This window comes from Brassica rapa, chromosome A09, assembly GCF_000309985.2.
Source record: "Brassica rapa cultivar Chiifu-401-42 chromosome A09, CAAS_Brap_v3.01, whole genome shotgun sequence".
Classification (NCBI taxonomy): domain Eukaryota; kingdom Viridiplantae; phylum Streptophyta; class Magnoliopsida; order Brassicales; family Brassicaceae; genus Brassica; species Brassica rapa.
In genome coordinates, this window is record NC_024803.2 from 30952251 (window position 1) to 30959873 (window position 7623).

Consider the following 7623-nt stretch of genomic DNA (forward strand, 5'->3'; position numbering starts at 1 on the left):
TTCGTGAATACACATTTAAGAATATATTTTTAAATACAGATTTATAAAAGTTTTCCTAAATTTTATGTAGATACTATACATATTTATCAATATAATTTTAAAGATATTATACATATTCCGTAATGCTTTCTTAAATATGTATCTATCTTATAAAAGTAGAAGTACTTTAAGGTTTTGTTTGGCAATATAGATAGCAGTTAAAAAAATAGTGCAGTTTTGAAACATGGATATCAGTTAGTTAGGAAAAAAAAGTAATGAACTTATGCTATTAAAAAAATTGGAAGTCCATTAATTATATTAAAAATTAATGGGCTTATGATACTTGATATATATATTCAAATCAAAATAATAATTTAAAATTGATTTATATAAAAAAATCATTCAAAAATATACATATATTCAAAATTTGATTTTTACTAACATATTTTCCAATAACCAAAATAAGATCTTTGAGGATTCGGTTCGGATTTGGATAATCAATTTAAATTATTTTAAAAATTTTAAAATTTATTATATGCTTTAATTTAAAAAAAATCTATAAACAATAGAATACATTACATATAAATTTGAATAACATATGTCAGAGTACCTAACTTAACATATAAATTGGTTTGGTTTAATATTTGGATAGATAATTAATAATTATTTAAGTATTTTGGAATTTTGAGTATATATTAACTATTTTAGATATTTACGTTTGATTATTTGTATATATTTTCAAGTATTTAAACAAACTTAAAAGTATCATATATATTATGGATGTTTTTATATATATTAAATCTAAAAATAATTAATGTATATAAGTATATAAATCTAGTTTGGATGCCCAAAATACTCCGGTTCGGATCATATTAGGTTTCAGTTCTTCAAATACCAAAATTTTGAATATTTCAGATATTAAATCAATTTCGGTTCGGATTTAGTATTACTTATTCGGATTGTAATCGGTTCGGTTCTTCGAATTCGAGTTTTTTGCTCAACCTTAAATAGTGACATAAAAAAAACAAATAGCATCATATTTTTAAAAATTTATATCTGTGCAGACGCGCGGGGTCAAAATCTAGTTTAACTTAAATTGAAGAAAATATCATGGACATTCAGAAAAGTCTTCGTCTTTTTTCTAAAAGTTTTTGAAATAAAAAAATGAAAAACCTATTTCAAAAGACTTTTGAAAAAAAAGGATTTTTTTAAAAAAAATTTGAAATATTTATTTACTTTTATATTATTATAAGAGTTTTACAGTTTTTCCTAAAGGTACATAATTCTCATATACCCATACCCATGTAGTAAAATCTAATTTGATTACTTTGACCTTTGTAGACTTTGAGAATAAACACATGTTTTGAAGCTATTTAAGGCTATTTGTCTAAAATATTTATGGTTCGGACATCTAATATTATTTTTAACCGATTTTCATCTAATAAATATAATATCATTTTAAGCTGAAAAAGGGGTTTTATATCTGCACAAGTCTTCAATTAGCAGAAACAAAAAAAAGATAATCTACATTTTGAGCTAAAGCACAAATATAGAACATACAGAGGGCAGTACCACACATAGAAGCTGTGTCCCTACCGTCCATATCAGGAAGATGGTATTTTACAGATGGTTCTCAGAAAGAGAATGATATTTTTTTCCGGACAAGGTTGATTTAGTACTACTCTAGCAGGTTTTGATGGGTTGATGGGAGCGTGAAATGTTAGGGCTAATCTCTATCTTCTTCATGCGGAGATGGGAGCGCTACTTTAAACAATGGAATGCATGAGGAATTTATCTCAGTTTCAGGTTACCTTTGCAACGGATTGTTCTCAATTGGTGAAGATGGTTTCGGAACCAGAAGAATAGTTAGCTTTTACATGTTATTTGGAAGACATCGAGACCCTGAAAGGAAGTTTCCTCAGATCAGAGATCATTTATGTACCAAGGACGCAAATTTAAAGGTGGATAGCCTAGCACACAGTATCAAGAAGTAACCGTCTTTCGTTGTTCACATGGATGCAGATCTTCCGGTTTGACTCACGGAATCAATATGAGTTTGTGTAAGTTGATGATAAAAAAAAAAAGAAAAAAAAGTAATGCTTCACAGGCTTCCCTTAACTATACACTTTGCCCTAAACCCAAACTATGTAGCTAATGAGCCAAGCCTTGCGAGTCTGAGATTGTTATTGTGATCGGTATTTTCTTTCTGCCTAGCCTAATTTATTTGTATAAGCGAGCTTTTTATCCCGTGTTGAAATTGATCTGCACTTTCACCTAAGGTATTGAATTTTCCAGGCCCGGCTTAAAAAGTATTTGGCCCCTGTGCTATACAAAATTTTGTTTACCTATGTTAGTGAATAATTTAAAAAATTGGACCCTTAATTTAAAACTATTTCAAAAATGAAGACCTTAAATTAGTAAAGAAATAATAATGAAAATATGAGGACCCAGTGCTCTTGCACCTCCAGCACCACCCCAAAGCCGGCACTGGAATCCTACTACCTTACGGTAAGTTGTAATAATAAACTAGAGCTTAATCTGCGCGTCGGCGCAGATTTCATTTTTATAAATTGTTTAATAAAATTTTTTAAGACATACGTTTTTATTCATTTTTACATTTTTATACATTAGAACCGAATCCACACGGATCTGGAAAGATCTGACTTGTACCCCTGCCAAAAATTTATAATACTTGAACGGAACCTAATTTGAAAACCCAAAAAAGTCAATACCTGAAAGAACCGATCCATACCCGAACGGATACCTGAATACACACACCTAACTGATTACGTAAACAAATAAAAAGTTCTTTGTTATCTGGTTTGAATTCTTTTCACGGATAGAAAAAATCATTCAAAAATGTGGATTTATTATGGTTAACACATAAAGTAAATTATGTATAACTATTATGGTAAAGACAATTAGTGGACTAGTTAAGAAGTGTGAAAAATGAATGTAAATATCTAAAATACTTAAAATAGGTAAATTTTATTTTGTATTTCTATAATAAATATCAAAGTATTTAGAAAAGAGCAATTAATAAAGTAGTTAAGATAAGTAAAAAAAAGATGCAATAACTCTGTTGAAAATAAGGTTAATTATATTTTAGTTTTTAATTTTAGTAATATAGATATGCTAAATCTTCTGCTTTGTCATCCACAAGGAGCATGAAAGTAAGAACATAGAAGAAATGAAGAATCATATGCTATAGAAGAAGAAGAACAAGTTTTTTTTGGTACTTGTTTACATATCTGCGGTTTAGCAGATTAAGACCGCCACGATTTGCGGTTTGTGATGGATTGATATATGCGGTTTATGGACTTTACCGCGGTTTTCTAAATTAAATGAATCTTTTTTTATTTGATTCTTTTGTTTTATATGACTTCACTTTGAGGCTTCAACTTTATTTTTCGCCAACACTTCGTCTCTTTTGTTTTTCGCTGAGTTTACATTCAAATGGTTCGTATTTGGTATTGATAAGTAGTTCTTTTATATAATCTTTTGTATCTTCTTTAAGGTTAACTTTATTCACACAAATAGGGAATCATATATTTGTATGTGTAACTACATATGCTTATGAATAGAGTTATTAACAAGCACTAGGGCTTGTTTCGGGCTACGCCCGAGTTTTCTTCTTTACGTCATAATTTAAATTAAATTATTTGGTATTTGAATATATATGTTATATATGCTTTGACTGATTATAAAATATAAATCATTAATCAAATTTAAATTTTTGTAATGAGAAAACTATAAATAATAAGTGAGCCTTATTTACAATTCAAATATTCTTTATTTTCTTTATTTAGGGTTTCAGAAAAACTCTAAGATTCATTTAAATTAAATACGAATAATTTAAACTATTTATGGCTATTAAATATGTTGTAAATTTGTATTTAATTCATCTATATTAAAATAAAATTATTTGTCATAAAAAACACATAAAGTAGAAATTAAATGGTTTAAATCATTGTCAGCCAGAACCCCCTATTTGGAGCTCATTATACGATTTTTTTAAAAAACATTAGGTGCACATAAACTAAAAAGGGATTACAGATGGATTGATTACCCTTCGGGCTCTTTCGATAAGTCAGTGTCCACATATTAATGCCAGTCAGTGTTGCAACGCGAATCTGCTGCTACTTCTCTTTAGTGCATTTCAGTTTTCTCAAGTTCTTCCTAGATTGACATAGAAGAAATATGGTAACACAGAAGTAACCGTTTTGTATAGTCACCTTTTTAAATATTGGACAGTGGTCATTTCGAACATAACATCAGAAAATATAATCAAGGAGGATTGTTCTGAATGTCATACATCGGAATATTTACAAAAGAAAAAGATCGACAATTATTGTTTGTAAAATAGAATAAAATGTAGATACAATCTTCAAATAGAATGGAGACCTTCCAATTGAACTTTTACGTAGCCATAGAGTATAAAATTCTCGGCTGATTCTTCTTGAGGAAGTTTCAAAGTGGGCATCACTGGCTCAGGCTGGCATGCAAGAATTTATTGATACCGAGATGGAGATACAGATGGATCTTGAGTAAGTTTAAGTTATCCTTTAAAAGGTGGGCAAAAGGATGCGTGAATCCCTTCCAAAGCAGCATCTGCAGGAGAAGAAGACTTGGCCGAAATAAGTTTTTCAACATTCTCAGCTTGCATAAGTTCTAAACACCCATTCAAAACACACATGAAGTCTAAACTCTCCTGGAACATGCACCGCATATCCAGCCAGAATGTAAAAGAAGATTCAGAATCTATAGGCTATAGCCAAAGCTCACCGATAAACTCTTAAGCACATCAAATAACCAAGACATCTGTAATACAAAGATGGAGGTAAAACTTACTGTACGAATCTTCAGTTTATGACCTGGTTCCACTAATATTGCTCCAACGTCAACACATGTCCTCAAAACACAATACAAACAAACTTTGCTATTGTGACACTGTAGCTCAATTACATATGCTCTTCTGTATGACCAAGGCGCCAACATGGACACGACTAAAATCTAATAAGCAGTCACACTTCAAGTACCAAACACTGAGATAATCATGCAAAGCAGGAGAGTGTAAGCGTCAAATAAAATTTGACAACTTTCCAATATTTACCTCGTGAACAGCATTGCCTTTTGAATCAACAACAACTCCATATTCTACGAAATGACTCTTAAGCCACCATGAATCTGAATCCAAAACCTTAAGACAGTCACTCTCCTTCTTGCTCCATTTTTAGCAGAAAGAATGACTCGGCAAGCAATTTCCGCAGCCTTATCCCCTAACAAACTCATGGAACCGGGTCAGACACTCAAGATTCCTTCAATACTTCAATGTCCATCTTTCTATTTCAGATTATTTTGGTTATATATGGATTTAGTTGTCTTAGTTTTTGTTATGAAATGTAAAAGTAAAGCACCTTTCATAAAAGTACTAAAACGAAGGTGTAGAAAAGCACATTACTTGCTCATTATTGGTATGCTTCCTCACTATACACGAATTGTTCCAGCAAGGAAAAGAACCCTTGTCTGTTAGTTATGAAACATCCACTGCCCATGAGCCATGGCTTCACATATGAAACTCAGTCTAAGCAATATATTTGTAACTGTTGTATAAAATCTCTCTCCCTATTGACTATTTGCAAAGCATGAAAAACAATATGGAAAAACGGTAACTTTATTTTTCCCAGGAAGGAAGATCAGTCAAGCAAATAAAAAAAGGAAGCAACAAGGATTTTGTGATGTTCAAAAATTACTAGTATATGAGGTTCCTTTGGGTCAAATTATTCAACATAAAAAATCTATGTTAATTCTCCAGGCTTGCCATTAGCTATTGCAATTTCAGCAGTGGTGTTCTCATGCGGCTCTGCTCATTGGTTTGAATGGTTTCTGTCATATGGCTCTTAGATTTAGAAAGGTGTGTGAGTGGTAAACAAAAACATAGAATAAATGAGAGGAGAACGACATACCTCTCAAATTGTTTCAATCTCTACCTCTTTCCACAATGAAACTGAAAAGGGAAAAACTAAATAAAAGGGACAATTTCATATTATTAGATTCCAATATGAGATGAGTGATCTAAGTTCCATTTACCTTTTTGTTCTCGGCAAACAAACTATGCGATTGTAGTTCAATCAGCTCTTACTCCCTCATTCATGGCCATTGATGTAGCTTCGAGTAGGTTTTGATTTAGGGTGATTTAGGTTTAGACGTAGATCTTTATATAGGAGAGGGATCAATGGGAGGTGGAAAGAAACATTCAAAAAAAAAGTTTTAAGATCATCATTGATTAAGAAAGTTACACAAAATAAAATTCAGACATCAAAGAAGATGAAGTGGAAGAGTTGGGGGAAGAAACTGAGGCGTGAAACGATACAGATTTTTTTGTCCTTTCTCTACATGAGCTGGAATGTGCCTATTTGATAATTTTCAAAGAACACATACGAAAATCCACTCTATTTCAGTCATGGTGATGTGGCAATATCATACCCTCTCATTGACCCTCTCATTGGATGATTTTCCATTCATATGTGGATAGTCTAAAAAGGCTCCCTCAAATCCTTTTATATATTGGGATGTTTATGTTTTCGAATTGTTATATGTTTTTCATTTTTGGTCATCGGACATTAAATTTTAGCTATGGCTTATGGACTTCATAAGATCAACCGAACATGAAAATTGTTTGTTGTAATTAAAATATAATCTGAGGATTGATCCGCATACCTACAAACTTTAAATGGTTTGGATTAGGATTTTAATTTTGAGTACCGCTGTCCGCCACGGACTAGGCCGCCATAATCCGAAAAATCAAAACAGTCGGTGCAGACTAATAATCCTTACTAATAAAAGGGACCTTTTGAGGCTCCATAGAGCGTCCACATCAGCAAAAAAAATTCTCCCGAAAGATGACACATGGCATAAAATATAGTTTTACATTTTAATATTACTAATTTTCAAAAATTATAAATAATATGAAACATACAACATAAAAAATAGAAAAACTACATTGAACATATGTAAAATTACCATTTTTCACTTTAAAAAAAAAGATGGCTTAATTCCATAATGTAATATTACCAATAAAAGAGACTTTTTGAGGCTCCATAGAGCGTCCATATCAGCGAAAAAAAATTCTCCCAACTTACTAATAAAAGGGACCTTTTGAGGCTCCATAGAGCGTCCACATCAGCAAAAAAAATTCTCCCGAAAGATGACACATGGCATAAAATATAGTTTTACATTTTAATATTACTAATTTTCAAAAATTATAAATAATATGAAACATACAACATAAAAAATAGAAAAACTACATTGAACATATGTAAAATTACCATTTTTCACTTTAAAAAAAAAGATGGCTTAATTCCATAATGTAATATTACCAATAAAAGAGACTTTTTGAGGCTCCATAGAGCGTCCATATCAGCGAAAAAAAATTCTCCCAAAAGATGACACGTGGCATAAAATATAGTTTTACATTTTAATATTACTAATTTTTAAAAATTATAAATAATATGAAACATACAACATAAAAAATAGAAAAACTACATTGAACATATGTAAAATTACCATTTTCACTTTTAAAAAAAAAGACGGCTTAATTCCATAATGTAATACTACCGTTTTATAAAAAAAACAAAAAACATT

General features: G+C 30.7%; 1 long non-coding RNA gene across 1 annotated transcript; it reads right to left on the minus strand.

Moving 5' to 3' along the window:
• Window positions 1–3420: 3420 nt before the first annotated feature.
• LOC103840743 lies at window positions 3421–6804 on the minus strand. The gene is made up of 2 exons (XR_004451700.1): window positions 5441–6804; window positions 3421–5258 (listed from the first exon to the last, which is right to left on the minus strand). It is a non-coding gene; the product is annotated as an uncharacterized LOC103840743 (long non-coding RNA).
• Between the last annotated feature and the right edge of the window lie 819 nt (window positions 6805–7623).